This window comes from Triturus cristatus, chromosome 8 (assembly GCF_964204655.1).
Source record: "Triturus cristatus chromosome 8, aTriCri1.1, whole genome shotgun sequence".
Classification (NCBI taxonomy): domain Eukaryota; kingdom Metazoa; phylum Chordata; class Amphibia; order Caudata; family Salamandridae; genus Triturus; species Triturus cristatus.
In genome coordinates, this window is record NC_140591.1 from 735,526,545 (window position 1) to 735,548,562 (window position 22,018).

General features: G+C 41.6%; 16 non-coding genes across 16 annotated transcripts; all 16 read left to right on the forward strand.

The window, feature by feature from the left end:
• The first annotated feature begins 1,418 nt into the window (after nt 1-1,418).
• TRNAP-UGG (transfer RNA proline (anticodon UGG)) lies at nt 1,419-1,490 on the forward strand. Its single transcript has one exon. It is a non-coding gene; the product is annotated as a tRNA-Pro (tRNA).
• A 272-nt stretch (nt 1,491-1,762) lies between these two features.
• On the forward strand, nt 1,763-1,835 carry TRNAV-CAC (transfer RNA valine (anticodon CAC)). The gene has a single exon. It is a non-coding gene; the product is annotated as a tRNA-Val (tRNA).
• A 1,980-nt stretch (nt 1,836-3,815) lies between these two features.
• Nucleotides 3,816-3,887, forward strand: TRNAP-UGG (transfer RNA proline (anticodon UGG)). Its single transcript has one exon. It is a non-coding gene; the product is annotated as a tRNA-Pro (tRNA).
• A 272-nt stretch (nt 3,888-4,159) lies between these two features.
• On the forward strand, nt 4,160-4,232 carry TRNAV-CAC (transfer RNA valine (anticodon CAC)). The gene has a single exon. It is a non-coding gene; the product is annotated as a tRNA-Val (tRNA).
• A 1,970-nt stretch (nt 4,233-6,202) lies between these two features.
• On the forward strand, nt 6,203-6,274 carry TRNAP-UGG (transfer RNA proline (anticodon UGG)). Its single transcript has one exon. It is a non-coding gene; the product is annotated as a tRNA-Pro (tRNA).
• Nucleotides 6,275-6,546: 272 nt separating this feature from the next.
• TRNAV-CAC (transfer RNA valine (anticodon CAC)) lies at nt 6,547-6,619 on the forward strand. Its single transcript has one exon. It is a non-coding gene; the product is annotated as a tRNA-Val (tRNA).
• Nucleotides 6,620-8,589: 1,970 nt separating this feature from the next.
• Nucleotides 8,590-8,661, forward strand: TRNAQ-UUG (transfer RNA glutamine (anticodon UUG)). The gene has a single exon. It is a non-coding gene; the product is annotated as a tRNA-Gln (tRNA).
• A 2,324-nt stretch (nt 8,662-10,985) lies between these two features.
• TRNAP-UGG (transfer RNA proline (anticodon UGG)) lies at nt 10,986-11,057 on the forward strand. The gene has a single exon. It is a non-coding gene; the product is annotated as a tRNA-Pro (tRNA).
• A 272-nt stretch (nt 11,058-11,329) lies between these two features.
• Nucleotides 11,330-11,402, forward strand: TRNAV-CAC (transfer RNA valine (anticodon CAC)). Its single transcript has one exon. It is a non-coding gene; the product is annotated as a tRNA-Val (tRNA).
• A 1,970-nt stretch (nt 11,403-13,372) lies between these two features.
• Nucleotides 13,373-13,444, forward strand: TRNAP-UGG (transfer RNA proline (anticodon UGG)). The gene has a single exon. It is a non-coding gene; the product is annotated as a tRNA-Pro (tRNA).
• Nucleotides 13,445-13,716: 272 nt separating this feature from the next.
• On the forward strand, nt 13,717-13,789 carry TRNAV-CAC (transfer RNA valine (anticodon CAC)). Its single transcript has one exon. It is a non-coding gene; the product is annotated as a tRNA-Val (tRNA).
• Nucleotides 13,790-15,759: 1,970 nt separating this feature from the next.
• TRNAP-UGG (transfer RNA proline (anticodon UGG)) lies at nt 15,760-15,831 on the forward strand. Its single transcript has one exon. It is a non-coding gene; the product is annotated as a tRNA-Pro (tRNA).
• A 272-nt stretch (nt 15,832-16,103) lies between these two features.
• TRNAV-CAC (transfer RNA valine (anticodon CAC)) lies at nt 16,104-16,176 on the forward strand. Its single transcript has one exon. It is a non-coding gene; the product is annotated as a tRNA-Val (tRNA).
• A 1,970-nt stretch (nt 16,177-18,146) lies between these two features.
• Nucleotides 18,147-18,218, forward strand: TRNAP-UGG (transfer RNA proline (anticodon UGG)). The gene has a single exon. It is a non-coding gene; the product is annotated as a tRNA-Pro (tRNA).
• Nucleotides 18,219-20,543: 2,325 nt separating this feature from the next.
• Nucleotides 20,544-20,615, forward strand: TRNAP-UGG (transfer RNA proline (anticodon UGG)). Its single transcript has one exon. It is a non-coding gene; the product is annotated as a tRNA-Pro (tRNA).
• Nucleotides 20,616-20,887: 272 nt separating this feature from the next.
• Nucleotides 20,888-20,960, forward strand: TRNAV-CAC (transfer RNA valine (anticodon CAC)). Its single transcript has one exon. It is a non-coding gene; the product is annotated as a tRNA-Val (tRNA).
• The last annotated feature ends 1,058 nt before the right edge of the window (nt 20,961-22,018 follow it).

Here is a 22,018-nt window from a genome sequence, read left to right on the forward strand (position 1 = left end):
CTTCTACTCAATTCACAACTGTTCTATCACGACATAGATAAGAAAGCTGCATCTGCTTTTGTTGTGTAGTGGTAATCAGGTTTACCTGACGTGTGAAAGCCCCATGCTTTGAAAGTACACAGTAACAAAGAAACCGATGACTTTTATAAAAAGGTGTCATGTGCGTCTCTTACTTTGCACAAAAAGTGCCAGAGATGACTTCATTTGCAGTCACTTGAAAAGTAGGGATTCTCCAATAAATGGTAAATGGTTGAAACAAATCTGAAGAAATGCATGACATACCTGTGTGTGTGTGTGTACGCATGTATGTATATATAGGGAGAGAGAGAGCGTCAATATAAACAGACTTTATTTCAATCAAGCTGTCTTTTCTATCCTTCAGGAGCAGAATGTTCTGATCATCAGCGCTCCAGAATGTAGTGTTTTCTTGGCAAGCATCACATATTGTGATGTGTTAGCTAAAAGTTCCATATCCTAGAGACTGATATATTCCTCTGTACTTGTACCTTGGGGATTCATCAAAACCTGGCATCATAAGCAGCTTTCTACTGCCACAGACTGGACAGCGAAACAATTTAAAATATCCCAGAAAAAGAAAATAAGCATGCTTAATCAGAGCTTTCTGGACAGGAAGGACCTTTGAGCAAGTGAGGAATAAGCACTGCTTTTGTTAATTTGCATAGGCAGGATAGAGACTTCTGGGAAAAGGCCGAAATTACAGTCACAGAAAATGGCTGCATCTATAGAGAACGCTAAGAAGTGTTGGCAGCTTTTCCTCTGACCCTGACCACTTTTACAAGCAATCCTATGATAGTCAGCAGGACCCACCCTAAAAAGGAAGGGGCATCCACTTGGACCCTTTCCACCTTTTCTAAATCTCGCCTGATTGAGCACTGATTGAGCAGATAAGCACATGTCATTCTCATTTCAGAAAGGTATTGGTTAGCTTGCTGCTAGCAGCTCAGTTATGTTATGATGTTAGAGGCTATGCAAGGAATGCTTTAGTCCAGCGATATGCAGTTTTTATTGCGCCTTGCCTTCACCAGGAAGATCTTTAGCTTGAATCTGTGGCCTAGGTATTCACCTTGGTATTTCTTTTGGCACAAAGTGAAGGAGTATTTGAGAGAAAATGCACAATGTGTTTCTTATGTTGTTATGAACAACTTGTTACTCTTTCTCATTAAGCTTCAGCCACTGAAGAAATATATAAATAAGGGCTGACTTCCTGTAAGACGTGTCCAAAGCTGGGACGGAATAAAAGGAGACACTTGTAAATGATAGTGCTATCGTTTGAGAAAGGGTAAGTTGAGACTGACTTTCATGCGTATTCACAGACCAAGCATCATAAAGATACCAGCATGATCTTCATTGCGGGCTTAGAGCCGGTATTAGCTTTTGAGAGGTAAGAGGATTTTGAGGGCTCGTTGGTCTAGGGGTATGATTCTCGCTTTGGGTGCGAGAGGTCCCGGGTTCAAATCCCGGACGAGCCCTTTTCTTGGTACTCTTTTCAAGTTGTTTTGAAGTTTGCGTTTCAAAACCAACATCAATTTTTTCTTTGCAGTAGTGGATAATTCTTTGCTAGAGTCTCATGCTTCAGCCCTGCCCAGTCTGAGCTAATACCAAACATCTGGTCTTGCATGGCATGTACGAGCGTTCAGCTAGGGATGTCGGGCAGGTTGCATGAAAGAAATCTAAAGCCAGAGGCCCATGGAATAGCCAGTTCGGAGCAGTTTCATTACAGAAAAATCAACTGTAGGTATCTGTTTCTGTAGTGTAGTGGTTATCACGTTCGCCTCACACGCGAAAGGTCCCCGGTTCGAAACCGGGCAGAAACAGTTGTTATATTGTGTTGGCTACAATGTTGATAGGTGCCGTTTTACCATGGAATTGTCCAAGCCCTGAAGATTATTTCATGCAATCTCGTTCCAAGAAAGGGAATTCTCTCAAAACACTAAAGTAATCGGCGTGTGGATGTATCTGTTGGTTCTCAGACCTTGCTTTCAAAAGAGCCCTGCAATCGGTTCACTGCTCACCTAGAACAAGCATTAACATGGAGAATTGTTGGCACCAACAGGAATCTTATTTTAGTGGAGTGTTTCTGGCTTTGAGTGCAGAGGCCCTCGGCTCAATTCCAAGATGATCCTTCTCAAGGTGATGATACAAATGCATTGTCACCTTTACGTTTAATGTCAGAATCATTTATTTCCAGTTGGTGGTGTAAGAATGTTTGCAACAGTATGGCGATTTTTCCTAGCCATGCATGAATGAAAGCATATCACTCGCCTTTAGGTGTTTTTCTAATACATTGATATTTGCATCTTCCTTCTTAGCCTGCATGTTTGACTATCTTACAGGCTGCATGTAATAAGTATCACATCAGGGCCCTTCTTCTACTCAATTCACAACTGTTCTATCACGACATAGATAAGAAAGCTGCATCTGCTTTTGTTGTGTAGTGGTAATCAGGTTTACCTGACGTGTGAAAGCCCCATGCTTTGAAAGTACACAGTAACAAAGAAACCGATGACTTTTATAAAAAGGTGTCATGTGTGTCTCTTACTTTGCACAAAAAGTGCCAGAGATGACTTCATTTGCAGTCACTTGAAAAGTAGGGATTCTCCAATAAATGGTAAATGGTTGAAACAAATCTGAAGAAATGCATGACATACCTGTGTGTGTGTGTGTACGCATGTATGTATATATAGGGAGAGAGAGAGCGTCAATATAAACAGACTTTATTTCAATCAAGCTGTCTTTTCTATCCTTCAGGAGCAGAATGTTCTGATCATCAGCGCTCCAGAATGTAGTGTTTTCTTGGCAAGCATCACATATTGTGATGTGTTAGCTAAAAGTTCCATATCCTAGAGACTGATATATTCCTCTGTACTTGTACCTTGGGGATTCATCAAAACCTGGCATCATAAGCAGCTTTCTACTGCCACAGACTGGACAGCGAAACAATTTAAAATATCCCAGAAAAAGAAAATAAGCATGCTTAATCAGAGCTTTCTGGACAGGAAGGACATTTGAGCAAGTGAGGAATAAGCACTGCTTTTGTTAATTTGCATAGGCAGAATAGAGACTTCTGGGAAAAGGCCGAAATTACAGTCACAGAAAATGGCTGCATCTATAGAGAACGCTAAGAAGTGTTGGCAGCTTTTCCTCTGACCCTGGCCACTTTTACAAGCAATCCTATGATAGTCAGCAGGACCCACCCTAAAAAGGAAGGGGCATCCACTTGGACCCTTTCCACCTTTTCTAAATCTCGCCTGATCGAGCCTGATTGAGCACTGATTGAGCAGATAAGCACATGTCATTCTCATTTCAGAAAGGTATTGGTTAGCTTGCTGCTAGCAGCTCAGTTATGTTATGATGTTAGAGGCTATGCAAGGAATGCTTTAGTCCAGCGATATGCAGTTTTTATTGCGCCTTGCATTCAGCAGGAAGATCTTTAGCTTGAATCTGTGGCCTAGGTATTCACCTTGGTATTTCTTTTGGCACAAAGTGAAGGAGTATTTGAGAGAAAATGCACAATGTGTTTCTTATGTTGTTATGAACAACTTGTTACTCTTTCTCATTAAGCTTCAGCCACTGAAGAAATATATAAATAAGGGCTGACTTCCTGTAAGACGTGTCCAAAGCTGGGACGGAATAAAAGGAGACACTTGTAAATGATAGTGCTATCGTTTGAGAAAGGGTAAGTTGAGACTGACTTTCATGCGTATTCACAGACCAAGCATCATAAAGATACCAGCATGATCTTCATTGCGGGCTTAGAGCCGGTATTAGCTTTTGAGAGGTAAGAGGATTTTGAGGGCTCGTTGGTCTAGGGGTATGATTCTCGCTTTGGGTGCGAGAGGTCCCGGGTTCAAATCCCGGACGAGCCCTTTTCTTGGTACTCTTTTCAAGTTGTTTTGAAGTTTGCGTTTCAAAACCAACATCAATTTTTTCTTTGCAGTAGTGGATAATTCTTTGCTAGAGTCTCATGCTTCAGCCCTGCCGAGTCTGAGCTAATACCAAACATCTGGTCTTGCATGGCATGTACGAGCGTTCAGCTAGGGATGTCGGGCAGGTTGCATGAAAGAAATCTAAAGCCAGAGGCCCATGGAATAGCCAGTTCGGAGCAGTTTCATTACAGAAAAATCAACTGTAGGTATCTGTTTCTGTAGTGTAGTGGTTATCACGTTCGCCTCACACGCGAAAGGTCCCCGGTTCGAAACCGGGCAGAAACAGTTGTTATATTGTGTTGGCTACAATGTTGATAGGTGCTGTTTTGCCATGGAATTGTCCAAGCCCTGAAGATTATTTCATTCAATCTCGTTCCAAGAAAGGGAATTCTCTCAAAACACTAAAGTAATCGGCGTGTGGATGTATCTGTTGGTTCTCAGACCTTGCTTTCAAAAGAGCCCTGCAATCGGTTCACTGCTCACCTAGAACAAGCATTAACATGGAGAATTGTTGGCACCAACAGGAATCTTATTTTAGTGGAGTGTTTCTGGCTTTGAGTGCAGAGGCCCTCGGCTCAATTCCAAGATGATCCTTCTCAAGGTGATGATACAAATGCATTGTCACCTTTACGTTTAATGTCAGAATCATTTATTTCCAGTTGGTGGTGTAAGAATGTTTGCAACAGTATGGCGATTTTTCCTAGCCATGCATGAATGAAAGCATATCACTCGCCTTTAGGTGTTTTTCTAATACATTGATATTTGCATCTTCCTTCTTAGCCTGCATGTTTGACTATCTTACAGGCTGCATGTAATAAGTATCACATCAGGGCCCTTCTTCTACTCAATTCACAACTGTTCTATCACGACATAGATAAGAAAGCTGCATCTGCTTTTGTTGTGTAGTGGTAATCAGGTTTACCTGACGTGTGAAAGCCCCATGCTTTGAAAGTACACAGTAACAAAGAAACCGATGACTTTTATAAAAAGGTGTCATGTGTGTCTCTTACTTTGCACAAAAAGTGCCAGAGATGGCTTCATTTGCAGTCACTTGAAAAGTAGGGATTCTCCAATAAATGGTAAATGGTTTAAACAAATCTGAAGAAATGCATGACATACCTGTGTGTGTGTGTGTACGCATGTATGTATATATAGGGAGAGAGAGAGCGTCAATATAAACAGACTTTATTTCAATCAAGCTGTCTTTTCTATCCTTCAGGAGCAGAATGTTCTGATCATCAGCGCTCCAGAATGTAGTGTTTTCTTGGCAAGCATCACATATTGTGATGTGTTAGCTAAAAGTTCCATATCCTAGAGACTGATATATTCCTCTGTACTTGTACCTTGGGGATTCATCAAAACCTGGCATCATAAGCAGCTTTCTACTGCCACAGACTGGACAGCGAAACAATTTAAAATATCCCAGAAAAAGAAAATAAGCATGCTTAATCAGAGCTTTCTGGACAGGAAGGACATTTGAGCAAGTGAGGAATAAGCACTGCTTTTGTTAATTTGCATAGGCAGAATAGAGACTTCTGGGAAAAGGCCGAAATTACAGTCACAGAAAATGGCTGCATCTATAGAGAACGCTAAGAAGTGTTGGCAGCTTTTCCTCTGACCCTGGCCACTTTTACAAGCAATCCTATGATAGTCAGCAGGACCCACCCTAAAAAGGAAGGGGCATCCACTTGGACCCTTTCCACCTTTTCTAAATCTCGCCTGATCGAGCACTGATTGAGCAGATAAGCACATGTAATTCTCATTTCAGAAAGGTATTGGTTAGCTTGCTGCTAGCAGCTCAGTTATGTTATGATGTTAGAGGCTATGCAAGGAATGCTTTAGTCCAGCGATATGCAGTTTTTATTGCGCCTTGCATTCAGCAGGAAGATCTTTAGCTTGAATCTGTGGCCTAGGTATTCACCTTGGTATTTCTTTTGGCACAAAGTAAAGGAGTATTTGAGAGAAAATGCACAATGTGTTTCTTATGCTGTTATGAACAACTTGTTACTCTTTCTCATTAAGCTTCAGCCACTGCAGAAATATATAAATAAGGGCTGACTTCCTGTAAGACGTGTCCAAAGCTGGGACGGAATAAAAGGAGACACTTGTAAATGATAGTGCTATCGTTTGAGAAAGGGTAAGTTGAGACTGACTTTCATGCGTATTCACAGACCAAGCATCATAAAGATACCAGCATGATCTTCATTGCGGGCTTAGAGCCGTTATTAGCTTTTGAGAGGTAAGAGGATTTTGAGGGCTCGTTGGTCTAGGGGTATGATTCTCGCTTTGGGTGCGAGAGGTCCCGGGTTCAAATCCCGGACGAGCCCTTTTCTTGGTACTCTTTTCAAGTTGTTTTGAAGTTTGCGTTTCAAAACCAACATCAATTTTTTCTTTGCAGTAGTGGATAATTCTTTGCTAGAGTCTCATGCTTCAGCCCTGCCCAGTCTGAGCTAATACCAAACATCTGGTCTTGCATGGCATGTACGAGCGTTCAGCTAGGGATGTCGGGCAGGTTGCATGAAAGAAATCTAAAGCCAGAGGCCCATGGAATAGCCAGTTCGGAGCAGTTTCATTACAGAAAAATCAACTGTAGGTATCTGTTTCTGTAGTGTAGTGGTTATCACGTTCGCCTCACACGCGAAAGGTCCCCGGTTCGAAACCGGGCAGAAACAGTTGTTATATTGTGTTGGCTACAATGTTGATAGGTGCCGTTTTGCCATGGAATTGTCCAAGCCCTGAAGATTATTTCATGCAATCTCGTTCCAAGAAAGGGAATTCTCTCAAAACACTAAAGTAATCGGCGTGTGGATGTATCTGTTGGTTCTCAGACCTTGCTTTCAAAAGAGCCCTGCAATCGGTTCACTGCTCACCTAGAACAAGCATTAACATGGAGAATTGTTGGCACCAACAGGAATCTTATTTTAGTGGAGTGTTTCTGGCTTTGAGTGCAGAGGCCCTCGGCTCAATTCCAAGATGATCCTTCTCAAGGTGATGATACAAATGCATTGTCACCTTTACGTTTAATGTCAGAATCATTTATTTCCAGTTGGTGGTGTAAGAATGTTTGCAACAGTATGGCGATTTTTCCTAGCCATGCATGAATGAAAGCATATCACTCGCCTTTAGGTGTTTTTCTAATACATTGATATTTGCATCTTCCTTCCTAGCCTGCATGTTTGACTATCTTACAGGCTGCATGTAATAAGTATCACATCAGGGCCCTTCTTCTACTCAATTCACAACTGTTCTATCACGACATAGATAAGAAAGCTGCATCTGCTTTTGTTGTGTAGTGGTAATCAGGTTTACCTGACGTGTGAAAGCCCCATGCTTTGAAAGTACACAGTAACAAAGAAACCGATGACTTTTATAAAAAGGTGTCATGTGCGTCTCTTACTTTGCACAAAAAGTGCCAGAGATGACTTCATTTGCAGTCACTTGAAAAGTAGGGATTCTCCAATAAATGGTAAATGGTTGAAACAAATCTGAAGAAATGCATGACATACCTGTGTGTGTGTGTGTACGCATGTATGTATATATAGGGAGAGAGAGAGCGTCAATATAAACAGACTTTATTTCAATCAAGCTGTCTTTTCTATCCTTCAGGAGCAGAATGTTCTGATCATCAGCGCTCCAGAATGTAGTGTTTTCTTGGCAAGCATCACATATTGTGATGTGTTAGCTAAAAGTTCCATATCCTAGAGACTGATATATTCCTCTGTACTTGTACCTTGGGGATTCATCAAAACCTGGCATCATAAGCAGCTTTCTACTGCCACAGACTGGACAGCGAAACAATTTAAAATATCCCAGAAAAAGAAAATAAGCATGCTTAATCAGAGCTTTCTGGACAGGAAGGACCTTTGAGCAAGTGAGGAATAAGCACTGCTTTTGTTAATTTGCATAGGCAGGATAGAGACTTCTGGGAAAAGGCCGAAATTACAGTCACAGAAAATGGCTGCATCTATAGAGAACGCTAAGAAGTGTTGGCAGCTTTTCCTCTGACCCTGACCACTTTTACAAGCAATCCTATGATAGTCAGCAGGACCCACCCTAAAAAGGAAGGGGCATCCACTTGGACCCTTTCCACCTTTTCTAAATCTCGCCTGATTGAGCACTGATTGAGCAGATAAGCACATGTCATTCTCATTTCAGAAAGGTATTGGTTAGCTTGCTGCTAGCAGCTCAGTTATGTTATGATGTTAGAGGCTATGCAAGGAATGCTTTAGTCCAGCGATATGCAGTTTTTATTGCGCCTTGCCTTCACCAGGAAGATCTTTAGCTTGAATCTGTGGCCTAGGTATTCACCTTGGTATTTCTTTTGGCACAAAGTGAAGGAGTATTTGAGAGAAAATGCACAATGTGTTTCTTATGTTGTTATGAACAACTTGTTACTCTTTCTCATTAAGCTTCAGCCACTGCAGAAATATATAAATAAGGGCTGACTTCCTGTAAGACGTGTCCAAAGCTGGGACGGAATAAAAGGAGACACTTGTAAATGATAGTGCTATCGTTTGAGAAAGGGTAAGTTGAGACTGACTTTCATGCGTATTCACAGACCAAGCATCATAAAGATACCAGCATGATCTTCATTGCGGGCTTAGAGCCGGTATTAGCTTTTGAGAGGTAAGAGGATTTTGAGGGCTCGTTGGTCTAGGGGTATGATTCTCGCTTTTGGTGCGAGAGGTCCCGGGTTCAAATCCCGGACGAGCCCTTTTCTTGGTACTCTTTTCAAGTTGTTTTGAAGTTTGCGTTTCAAAACCAACATCAATTTTTTCTTTGCAGTAGTGGATAATTCTTTGCTAGAGTCTAATGCTTCAGCCCTGCCCAGTCTGAGCTAATACCAAACATCTGGTCTTGCATGGCATGTACGAGCGTTCAGCTAGGGATGTCGGGCAGGTTGCATGAAAGAAATCTAAAGCCAGAGGCCCATGGAATAGCCAGTTCGGAGCAGTTTCATTACAGAAAAATCAACTGTAGGTATCTGTTTCTGTAGTGTAGTGGTTATCAAGTTCGCCTCACACGCGAAAGGTCCCCGGTTCGAAACCGGGCAGAAACAGTTGTTATATTGTGTTGGCTACAATGTTGATAGGTGCCGTTTTGCCATGGAATTGTCCAAGCCCTGAAGATTATTTCATGCAATCTCGTTCCAAGAAAGGGAATTCTCTCAAAACACTAAAGTAATCGGCGTGTGGATGTATCTGTTGGTTCTCAGACCTTGCTTTCAAAAGAGCCCTGCAATCGGTTCACTGCTCACCTAGAACAAGCATTAACATGGAGAATTGTTGGCACCAACAGGAATCTTATTTTAGTGGAGTGTTTCTGGCTTTGAGTGCAGAGGCCCTCGGCTCAATTCCAAGATGATCCTTCTCAAGGTGATGATACAAATGCATTCTCACCTTTACGTTTAATGTCAGAATCATTTATTTCCAGTTGGTGGTGTAAGAATGTTTGCAACAGTATGGCGATTTTTCCTAGCCATGCATGAATGAAAGCATATCACTCGCCTTTAGGTGTTTTTCTAATACATTGATATTTGCATCTTCCTTCCTAGCCTGCATGTTTGACTATCTTACAGGCTGCATGTAATAAGTATCACATCAGGGCCCTTCTTCTACTCAATTCACAACTGTTCTATCACGACATAGATAAGAAAGCTGCATCTGCTTTTGTTGTGTAGTGGTAATCAGGTTTACCTGACGTGTGAAAGCCCCATGCTTTGAAAGTACACAGTAACAAAGAAACCGATGACTTTTATAATAAGGTGTCATGTGTGTCTCTTACTTTGCACAAAAAGTGCCAGAGATGACTTCATTTGCAGTCACTTGAAAAGTAGGGATTCTCCAATAAATGGTAAATGGTTGAAACAAATCTGAAGAAATGCATGACATACCTGTGTGTGTGTGTGTATGCATGTATGTATATATAGGGAGAGAGAGAGCGTCAATATAAACAGACTTTATTTCAATCAAGCTGTCTTTTCTATCCTTCAGGAGCAGAATGTTCTGATCATCAGCGCTCCAGAATGTAGTGTTTTCTTGGCAAGCATCACATATTGTGATGTGTTAGCTAAAAGTTCCATATCCTAGAGACTGATATATTCCTCTGTACTTGTACCTTGGGGATTCATCAAAACCTGGCATCATAAGCAGCTTTCTACTGCCACAGACTGGACAGCGAAACAATTTAAAATATCCCAGAAAAAGAAAATAAGCATGCTTAATCAGAGCTTTCTGGACAGGAAGGACATTTGAGCAAGTGAGGAATAAGCACTGCTTTTGTTAATTTGCATAGGCAGAATAGAGACTTCTGGGAAAAGGCCGAAATTACAGTCACAGAAAATGGCTGCATCTATAGAGAACGCTAAGAAGTGTTGGCAGCTTTTCCTCTGACCCTGGCCACTTTTACAAGCAATCCTATGATAGTCAGCAGGACCCACCCTAAAAAGGAAGGGGCATCCACTTGGACCCTTTCCACCTTTTCTAAATCTCGCCTGATCGAGCCTGATTGAGCACTGATTGAGCAGATAAGCACATGTCATTCTCATTTCAGAAAGGTATTGGTTAGCTTGCTGCTAGCAGCTCAGTTATGTTATGATGTTAGAGGCTATGCAAGGAATGCTTTAGTCCAGCGATATGCAGTTTTTAATGCGCCTTGCATTCAGCAGGAAGATCTTTAGCTTGAATCTGTGGCCTAGGTATTCACCTTGGTATTTCTTTTGGCACAAAGTGAAGGAGTATTTAAGAGAAAATCACAATGTGTTTCTTATGTTGTTATGAACAACTTGTTACTCTTTCTCATTAAGCTTCAGCCACTGAAGAAATATATAAATAAGGGCTGACTTCCTGTAAGACGTGTCCAAAGCTGGGACGGAATAAAAGGAGACACTTGTAAATGATAGTGCTATCGTTTGAGAAAGGGTAAGTTGAGACTGACTTTCATGCGTATTCACAGACCAAGCATCATAAAGATACCAGCATGATCTTCATTGCGGGCTTAGAGCCGGTATTAGCTTTTGAGAGGTAAGAGGATTTTGAGGGCTCGTTGGTCTAGGGGTATGATTCTCGCTTTGGGTGCGAGAGGTCCCGGGTTCAAATCCCGGACGAGCCCTTTTCTTGGTACTCTTTTCAAGTTGTTTTGAAGTTTGCGTTTCAAAACCAACATCAATTTTTTCTTTGCAGTAGTGGATAATTCTTTGCTAGAGTCTCATGCTTCAGCCCTGCCCAGTCTGAGCTAATACCAAACATCTGGTCTTGCATGGCATGTACGAGCGTTCAGCTAGGGATGTCGGGCAGGTTGCATGAAAGAAATCTAAAGCCAGAGGCCCATGGAATAGCCAGTTCGGAGCAGTTTAATTACAGAAAAATCAACTGTAGGTATCTGTTTCTGTAGTGTAGTGGTTATCACGTTCGCCTCACACGCGAAAGGTCCCCGGTTCGAAACCGGGCAGAAACAGTTGTTATATTGTGTTGGCTACAATGTTGATAGGTGCCGTTTTGCCATGGAATTGTCCAAGCCCTGAAGATTATTTCATGCAATCTCGTTCCAAGAAAGGGAATTCTCTCAAAACACTAAAGTAATCGGCGTGTGGATGTATCTGTTGGTTCTCAGACCTTGCTTTCAAAAGAGCCCTGCAATCGGTTCACTGCTCACCTAGAACAAGCATTAACATGGAGAATTGTTGGCACCAACAGGAATCTTATTTTAGTGGAGTGTTTCTGGCTTTGAGTGCAGAGGCCCTCGGCTCAATTCCAAGATGATCCTTCTCAAGGTGATGATACAAATGCATTGTCACCTTTACGTTTAATGTCAGAATCATTTATTTCCAGTTGGTGGTGTAAGAATGTTTGCAACAGTATGGCGATTTTTCCTAGCCATGCATGAATGAAAGCATATCACTCGCCTTTAGGTGTTTTTCTAATACATTGATATTTGCATCTTCCTTCTTAGCCTGCATGTTTGACTATCTTACAGGCTGCATGTAATAAGTATCACATCAGGGCCCTTCTTCTACTCAATTCACAACTGTTCTATCACGACATAGATAAGAAAGCTGCATCTGCTTTTGTTGTGTAGTGGTAATCAGGTTTACCTGACGTGTGAAAGCCCCATGCTTTGAAAGTACACAGTAACAAAGAAACCGATGACTTTTATAAAAAGGTGTCATGTGTGTCTCTTACTTTGCACAAAAAGTGCCAGAGATGGCTTCATTTGCAGTCACTTGAAAAGTAGGGATTCTCCAATAAATGGTAAATGGTTTAAACAAATCTGAAGAAATGCATGACATACCTGTGTGTGTGTGTGTACGCATGTATGTATATATAGGGAGAGAGAGAGCGTCAATATAAACAGACTTTATTTCAATCAAGCTGTCTTTTCTATCCTTCAGGAGCAGAATGTTCTGATCATCAGCGCTCCAGAATGTAGTGTTTTCTTGGCAAGCATCACATATTGTGATGTGTTAGCTAAAAGTTCCATATCCTAGAGACTGATATATTCCTCTGTACTTGTACCTTGGGGATTCATCAAAACCTGGCATCATAAGCAGCTTTCTACTGCCACAGACTGGACAGAGAAACAATTTAAAATATCCCAGAAAAAGAAAATAAGCATGCTTAATCAGAGCTTTCTGGACAGGAAGGACATTTGAGCAAGTGAGGAATAAGCACTGCTTTTGTTAATTTGCATAGGCAGAATAGAGACTTCTGGGAAAAGGCCGAAATTACAGTCACAGAAAATGGCTGCATCTATAGAGAACGCTAAGAAGTGTTGGCAGCTTTTCCTCTGACCCTGGCCACTTTTACAAGCAATCCTATGATAGTCAGCAGGACCCACCCTAAAAAGGAAGGGGCATCCACTTGGACCCTTTCCACCTTTTCTAAATCTCGCCTGATCGAGCACTGATTGAGCAGATAAGCACATGTAATTCTCATTTCAGAAAGGTATTGGTTAGCTTGCTGCTAGCAGCTCAGTTATGTTATGATGTTAGAGGCTATGCAAGGAATGCTTTAGTCCAGCGATATGCAGTTTTTATTGCGCCTTGCATTCAGCAGGAAGATCTTTAGCTTGAATCTGTGGCCTAGGTATTCACCTTGGTATTTCTTTTGGCACAAAGTAAAGGAGTATTTGAGAGAAAATGCACAATGTGTTTCTTATGCTGTTATGAACAACTTGTTACTCTTTCTCATTAAGCTTCAGCCACTGCAGAAATATATAAATAAGGGCTGACTTCCTGTAAGACGTGTCCAAAGCTGGGACGGAATAAAAGGAGACACTTGTAAATGATAGTGCTATCGTTTGAGAAAGGGTAAGTTGAGACTGACTTTCATGCGTATTCACAGACCAAGCATCATAAAGATACCAGCATGATCTTCATTGCGGGCTTAGAGCCGTTATTAGCTTTTGAGAGGTAAGAGGATTTTGAGGGCTCGTTGGTCTAGGGGTATGATTCTCGCTTTGGGTGCGAGAGGTCCCGGGTTCAAATCCCGGACGAGCCCTTTTCTTGGTACTCTTTTCAAGTTGTTTTGAAGTTTGCGTTTCAAAACCAACATCAATTTTTTCTTTGCAGTAGTGGATAATTCTTTGCTAGAGTCTCATGCTTCAGCCCTGCCCAGTCTGAGCTAATACCAAACATCTGGTCTTGCATGGCATGTACGAGCGTTCAGCTAGGGATGTCGGGCAGGTTGCATGAAAGAAATCTAAAGCCAGAGGCCCATGGAATAGCCAGTTCGGAGCAGTTTCATTACAGAAAAATCAACTGTAGGTATCTGTTTCTGTAGTGTAGTGGTTATCACGTTCGCCTCACACGCGAAAGGTCCCCGGTTCGAAACCGGGCAGAAACAGTTGTTATATTGTGTTGGCTACAATGTTGATAGGTGCCGTTTTGCCATGGAATTGTCCAAGCCCTGAAGATTATTTCATGCAATCTCGTTCCAAGAAAGGGAATTCTCTCAAAACACTAAAGTAATCGGCGTGTGGATGTATCTGTTGGTTCTCAGACCTTGCTTTCAAAAGAGCCCTGCAATCGGTTCACTGCTCACCTAGAACAAGCATTAACATGGAGAATTGTTGGCACCAACAGGAATCTTATTTTAGTGGAGTGTTTCTGGCTTTGAGTGCAGAGGCCCTTGGCTCAATTCCAAGATGATCCTTCTCAAGGTGATGATACAAATGCATTGTCACCTTTACGTTTAATGTCAGAATCATTTATTTCCAGTTGGTGGTGTAAGAATGTTTGCAACAGTATGGCGATTTTTCCTAGCCATGCATGAATGAAAGCATATCACTCGCCTTTAGGTGTTTTTCTAATACATTGATATTTGCATCTTCCTTCCTAGCCTGCATGTTTGACTATCTTACAGGCTGCATGTAATAAGTATCACATCAGGGCCCTTCTTCTACTCAATTCACAACTGTTCTATCACGACATAGATAAGAAAGCTGCATCTGCTTTTGTTGTGTAGTGGTAATCAGGTTTACCTGACGTGTGAAAGCCCCATGCTTTGAAAGTACACAGTAACAAAGAAACCGATGACTTTTATAAAAAGGTGTCATGTGCGTCTCTTACTTTGCACAAAAAGTGCCAGAGATGACTTCATTTGCAGTCACTTGAAAAGTAGGGATTCTCCAATAAATGGTAAATGGTTGAAACAAATCTGAAGAAATGCATGACATACCTGTGTGTGTGTGTGTACGCATGTATGTATATATAGGGAGAGAGAGAGCGTCAATATAAACAGACTTTATTTCAATCAAGCTGTCTTTTCTATCCTTCAGGAGCAGAATGTTCTGATCCTCAGCGCTCCAGAATGTAGTGTTTTCTTGGCAAGCATCACATATTGTGATGTGTTAGCTAAAAGTTCCATATCCTAGAGACTGATATATTCCTCTGTACTTGTACCTTGGGGATTCATCAAAACCTGGCATCATAAGCAGCTTTCTACTGCCACAGACTGGACAGCGAAACAATTTAAAATATCCCAGAAAAAGAAAATAAGCATGCTTAATCAGAGCTTTCTGGACAGGAAGGACCTTTGAGCAAGTGAGGAATAAGCACTGCTTTTGTTAATTTGCATAGGCAGGATAGAGACTTCTGGGAAAAGGCCGAAATTACAGTCACAGAAAATGGCTGCATCTATAGAGAACGCTAAGAAGTGTTGGCAGCTTTTCCTCTGACCCTGACCACTTTTACAAGCAATCCTATGATAGTCAGCAGGACCCACCCTAAAAAGGAAGGGGCATCCACTTGGACCCTTTCCACCTTTTCTAAATCTCGCCTGATTGAGCACTGATTGAGCAGATAAGCACATGTCATTCTCATTTCAGAAAGGTATTGGTTAGCTTGCTGCTAGCAGCTCAGTTATGTTATGATGTTAGAGGCTATGCAAGGAATGCTTTAGTCCAGCGATATGCAGTTTTTATTGCGCCTTGCCTTCACCAGGAAGATCTTTAGCTTGAATCTGTGGCCTAGGTATTCACCTTGGTATTTCTTTTGGCACAAAGTAAAGGAGTATTTGAGAGAAAATGCACAATGTGTTTCTTATGCTGTTATGAACAACTTGTTACTCTTTCTCATTAAGCTTCAGCCACTGCAGAAATATATAAATAAGGGCTGACTTCCTGTAAGACGTGTCCAAAGCTGGGACGGAATAAAAGGAGACACTTGTAAATGATAGTGCTATCGTTTGAGAAAGGGTAAGTTGAGACTGACTTTCATGCGTATTCACAGACCAAGCATCATAAAGATACCAGCATGATCTTCATTGCGGGCTTAGAGCCGTTATTAGCTTTTGAGAGGTAAGAGGATTTTGAGGGCTCGTTGGTCTAGGGGTATGATTCTCGCTTTGGGTGCGAGAGGTCCCGGGTTCAAATCCCGGACGAGCCCTTTTCTTGGTACTCTTTTCAAGTTGTTTTGAAGTTTGCGTTTCAAAACCAACATCAATTTTTTCTTTGCAGTAGTGGATAATTCTTTGCTAGAGTCTCATGCTTCAGCCCTGCCCAGTCTGAGCTAATACCAAACATCTGGTCTTGCATGGCATGTACGAGCGTTCAGCTAGGGATGTCGGGCAGGTTGCATGAAAGAAATCTAAAGCCAGAGGCCCATGGAATAGCCAGTTCGGAGCAGTTTCATTACAGAAAAATCAACTGTAGGTATCTGTTTCTGTAGTGTAGTGGTTATCACGTTCGCCTCACACGCGAAAGGTCCCCGGTTCGAAACCGGGCAGAAACAGTTGTTATATTGTGTTGGCTACAATGTTGATAGGTGCCGTTTTGCCATGGAATTGTCCAAGCCCTGAAGATTATTTCATGCAATCTCGTTCCAAGAAAGGGAATTCTCTCAAAACACTAAAGTAATCGGCGTGTGGATGTATCTGTTGGTTCTCAGACCTTGCTTTCAAAAGAGCCCTGCAATCGGTTCACTGCTCACCTAGAACAAGCATTAACATGGAGAATTGTTGGCACCAACAGGAATCTTATTTTAGTGGAGTGTTTCTGGCTTTGAGTGCAGAGGCCCTCGGCTCAATTCCAAGATGATCCTTCTCAAGGTGATGATACAAATGCATTGTCACCTTTACGTTTAATGTCAGAATCATTTATTTCCAGTTGGTGGTGTAATAATGTTTGCAACAGTATGGCGATTTTTCCTAGCCATGCATGAATGAAAGCATATCACTCGCCTTTAGGTGTTTTTCTAATACATTGATATTTGCATCTTCCTTCCTAGCCTGCATGTTTGACTATCTTACAGGCTGCATGTAATAAGTATCACATCAGGGCCCTTCTTCTACTCAATTCACAACTGTTCTATCACGACATAGATAAGAAAGCTGCATCTGCTTTTGTTGTGTAGTGGTAATCAGGTTTACCTGACGTGTGAAAGCCCCATGCTTTGAAAGTACACAGTAACAAAGAAACCGATGACTTTTATAAAAAGGTGTCATGTGCGTCTCTTACTTTGCACAAAAAGTGCCAGAGATGACTTCATTTGCAGTCACTTGAAAAGTAGGGATTCTCCAATAAATGGTAAATGGTTGAAACAAATCTGAAGAAATGCATGACATACCTGTGTGTGTGTGTGTACGCATGTATGTATATATAGGGAGAGAGAGAGCGTCAATATAAACAGACTTTATTTCAATCAAGCTGTCTTTTCTATCCTTCAGGAGCAGAATGTTCTGATCCTCAGCGCTCCAGAATGTAGTGTTTTCTTGGCAAGCATCACATATTGTGATGTGTTAGCTAAAAGTTCCATATCCTAGAGACTGATATATTCCTCTGTACTTGTACCTTGGGGATTCATCAAAACCTGGCATCATAAGCAGCTTTCTACTGCCACAGACTGGACAGCGAAACAATTTAAAATATCCCAGAAAAAGAAAATAAGCATGCTTAATCAGAGCTTTCTGGACAGGAAGGACCTTTGAGCAAGTGAGGAATAAGCACTGCTTTTGTTAATTTGCATAGGCAGGATAGAGACTTCTGGGAAAAGGCCGAAATTACAGTCACAGAAAATGGCTGCATCTATAGAGAACGCTAAGAAGTGTTGGCAGCTTTTCCTCTGACCCTGACCACTTTTACAAGCAATCCTATGATAGTCAGCAGGACCCACCCTAAAAAGGAAGGGGCATCCACTTGGACCCTTTCCACCTTTTCTAAATCTCGCCTGATTGAGCACTGATTGAGCAGATAAGCACATGTCATTCTCATTTCAGAAAGGTATTGGTTAGCTTGCTGCTAGCAGCTCAGTTATGTTATGATGTTAGAGGCTATGCAAGGAATGCTTTAGTCCAGCGATATGCAGTTTTTATTGCGCCTTGCCTTCACCAGGAAGATCTTTAGCTTGAATCTGTGGCCTAGGTATTCACCTTGGTATTTCTTTTGGCACAAAGTGAAGGAGTATTTGAGAGAAAATGCACAATGTGTTTCTTATGTTGTTATGAACAACTTGTTACTCTTTCTCATTAAGCTTCAGCCACTGCAGAAATATATAAATAAGGGCTGACTTCCTGTAAGACGTGTCCAAAGCTGGGACGGAATAAAAGGAGACACTTGTAAATGATAGTGCTATCGTTTGAGAAAGGGTAAGTTGAGACTGACTTTCATGCGTATTCACAGACCAAGCATCATAAAGATACCAGCATGATCTTCATTGCGGGCTTAGAGCCGGTATTAGCTTTTGAGAGGTAAGAGGATTTTGAGGGCTCGTTGGTCTAGGGGTATGATTCTCGCTTTGGGTGCGAGAGGTCCCGGGTTCAAATCCCGGACGAGCCCTTTTCTTGGTACTCTTTTCAAGTTGTTTTGAAGTTTGCGTTTCAAAACCAACATCAATTTTTTCTTTGCAGTAGTGGATAATTCTTTGCTAGAGTCTAATGCTTCAGCCCTGCCCAGTCTGAGCTAATACCAAACATCTGGTCTTGCATGGCATGTACGAGCGTTCAGCTAGGGATGTCGGGCAGGTTGCATGAAAGAAATCTAAAGCCAGAGGCCCATGGAATAGCCAGTTCGGAGCAGTTTCATTACAGAAAAATCAACTGTAGGTATCTGTTTCTGTAGTGTAGTGGTTATCAAGTTCGCCTCACACGCGAAAGGTCCCCGGTTCGAAACCGGGCAGAAACAGTTGTTATATTGTGTTGGCTACAATGTTGATAGGTGCCGTTTTGCCATGGAATTGTCCAAGCCCTGAAGATTATTTCATGCAATCTCGTTCCAAGAATGGGAATTCTCTCAAAACACTAAAGTAATCGGCGTGTGGATGTATCTGTTGGTTCTCAGACCTTGCTTTCAAAAGAGCCCTGCAATCGGTTCACTGCTCACCTAGAACAAGCATTAACATGGAGAATTGTTGGCACCAACAGGAATCTTATTTTAGTGGAGTGTTTCTGGCTTTGAGTGCAGAGGCCCTCGGCTCAATTCCAAGATGATCCTTCTCAAGGTGATGATACAAATGCATTCTCACCTTTACGTTTAATGTCAGAATCATTTATTTCCAGTTGGTGGTGTAAGAATGTTTGCAACAGTATGGCGATTTTTCCTAGCCATGCATGAATGAAAGCATATCACTCGCCTTTAGGTGTTTTTCTAATACATTGATATTTGCATCTTCCTTCCTAGCCTGCATGTTTGACTATCTTACAGGCTGCATGTAATAAGTATCACATCAGGGCCCTTCTTCTACTCAATTCACAACTGTTCTATCACGACATAGATAAGAAAGCTGCATCTGCTTTTGTTGTGTAGTGGTAATCAGGTTTACCTGACGTGTGAAAGCCCCATGCTTTGAAAGTACACAGTAACAAAGAAACCGTTGACTTTTATAATAAGGTGTCATGTGTGTCTCTTACTTTGCACAAAAAGTGCCAGAGATGACTTCATTTGCAGTCACTTGAAAAGTAGGGATTCTCCAATAAATGGTAAATGGTTGAAACAAATCTGAAGAAATGCATGACATACCTGTGTGTGTGTGTGTATGCATGTATGTATATATAGGGAGAGAGAGAGCGTCAATATAAACAGACTTTATTTCAATCAAGCTGTCTTTTCTATCCTTCAGGAGCAGAATGTTCTGATCATCAGCGCTCCAGAATGTAGTGTTTTCTTGGCAAGCATCACATATTGTGATGTGTTAGCTAAAAGTTCCATATCCTAGAGACTGATATATTCCTCTGTACTTGTACCTTGGGGATTCATCAAAACCTGGCATCATAAGCAGCTTTCTACTGCCACAGACTGGACAGCGAAACAATTTAAAATATCCCAGAAAAAGAAAATAAGCATGCTTAATCAGAGCTTTCTGGACAGGAAGGACATTTGAGCAAGTGAGGAATAAGCACTGCTTTTGTTAATTTGCATAGGCAGAATAGAGACTTCTGGGAAAAGGCCGAAATTACAGTCACAGAAAATGGCTGCATCTATAGAGAACGCTAAGAAGTGTTGGCAGCTTTTCCTCTGACCCTGGCCACTTTTACAAGCAATCCTATGATAGTCAGCAGGACCCACCCTAAAAAGGAAGGGGCATCCACTTGGACCCTTTCCACCTTTTCTAAATCTCGACTGATCGAGCCTGATTGAGCACTGATTGAGCAGATAAGCACATGTCATTCTCATTTCAGAAAGGTATTGGTTAGCTTGCTGCTAGCAGCTCAGTTATGTTATGATGTTAGAGGCTATGCAAGGAATGCTTTAGTCCAGCGATATGCAGTTTTTAATGCGCCTTGCATTCAGCAGGAAGATCTTTAGCTTGAATCTGTGGCCTAGGTATTCACCTTGGTATTTCTTTTGGCACAAAGTGAAGGAGTATTTAAGAGAAAATGCACAATGTGTTTCTTATGTTGTTATGAACAACTTGTTACTCTTTCTCATTAAGCTTCAGCCACTGAAGAAATATATAAATAAGGGCTGACTTCCTGTAAGACGTGTCCAAAGCTGGGACGGAATAAAAGGAGACACTTGTAAATGATAGTGCTATCGTTTGAGAAAGGGTAAGTTGAGACTGACTTTCATGCGTATTCACAGACCAAGCATCATAAAGATACCAGCATGATCTTCATTGCGGGCTTAGAGCCGGTATTAGCTTTTGAGAGGTAAGAGGATTTTGAGGGCTCGTTGGTCTAGGGGTATGATTCTCGCTTTGGGTGCGAGAGGTCCCGGGTTCAAATCCCGGACGAGCCCTTTTCTTGGTACTCTTTTCAAGTTGTTTTGAAGTTTGCGTTTCAAAACCAACATCAATTTTTTCTTTGCAGTAGTGGATAATTCTTTGCTAGAGTCTCATGCTTCAGCCCTGCCCAGTCTGAGCTAATACCAAACATCTGGTCTTGCATGGCATGTACGAGCGTTCAGCTAGGGATGTCGGGCAGGTTGCATGAAAGAAATCTAAAGCCAGAGGCCCATGGAATAGCCAGTTCGGAGCAGTTTCATTACAGAAAAATCAACTGTAGGTATCTGTTTCTGTAGTGTAGTGGTTATCACGTTCGCCTCACACGCGAAAGGTCCCCGGTTCGAAACCGGGCAGAAACAGTTGTTATATTGTGTTGGCTACAATGTTGATAGGTGCCGTTTTGCCATGGAATTGTCCAAGCCCTGAAGATTATTTCATGCAATCTCGTTCCAAGAAAGGGAATTCTCTCAAAACACTAAAGTAATCGGCGTGTGGATGTATCTGTTGGTTCTCAGACCTTGCTTTCAAAAGAGCCCTGCAATCGGTTCACTGCTCACCTAGAACAAGCATTAACATGGAGAATTGTTGGCACCAACAGGAATCTTATTTTAGTGGAGTGTTTCTGGCTTTGAGTGCAGAGGCCCTCGGCTCAATTCCAAGATGATCCTTCTCAAGGTGATGATACAAATGCATTGTCACCTTTACGTTTAATGTCAGAATCATTTATTTCCAGTTGGTGGTGTAAGAATGTTTGCAACAGTATGGCGATTTTTCCTAGCCATGCATGAATGAAAGCATATCACTCGCCTTTAGGTGTTTTTCTAATACATTGATATTTGCATCTTCCTTCTTAGCCTGCATGTTTGACTATCTTACAGGCTGCATGTAATAAGTATCACATCAGGGCCCTTCTTCTACTCAATTCACAACTGTTCTATCACGACATAGATAAGAAAGCTGCATCTGCTTTTGTTGTGTAGTGGTAATCAGGTTTACCTGACGTGTGAAAGCCCCATGCTTTGAAAGTACACAGTAACAAAGAAACTGATGACTTTTATAAAAAGGTGTCATGTGTGTCTCTTACTTTGCACAAAAAGTGCCAGAGATGACTTCATTTGCAGTCACTTGAAAAGTAGGGATTCTCCAATAAATGGTAAATGGTTGAAACAAATCTGAAGAACTGCATGACATACCTGTGTGTGTGTGTGTACGCATGTATGTATATATAGGGAGAGAGAGAGCGTCAATATAAACAGACTTTATTTCAATCAAGCTGTCTTTTCTATCCTTCAGGAGCAGAATGTTCTGATCATCAGCGCTCCAGAATGTAGTGTTTTCTTGGCAAGCATCAGATATTGTGATGTGTTAGCTAAAAGTTCCATATCCTAGAGACTGATATATTCCTCTGTACTTGTAC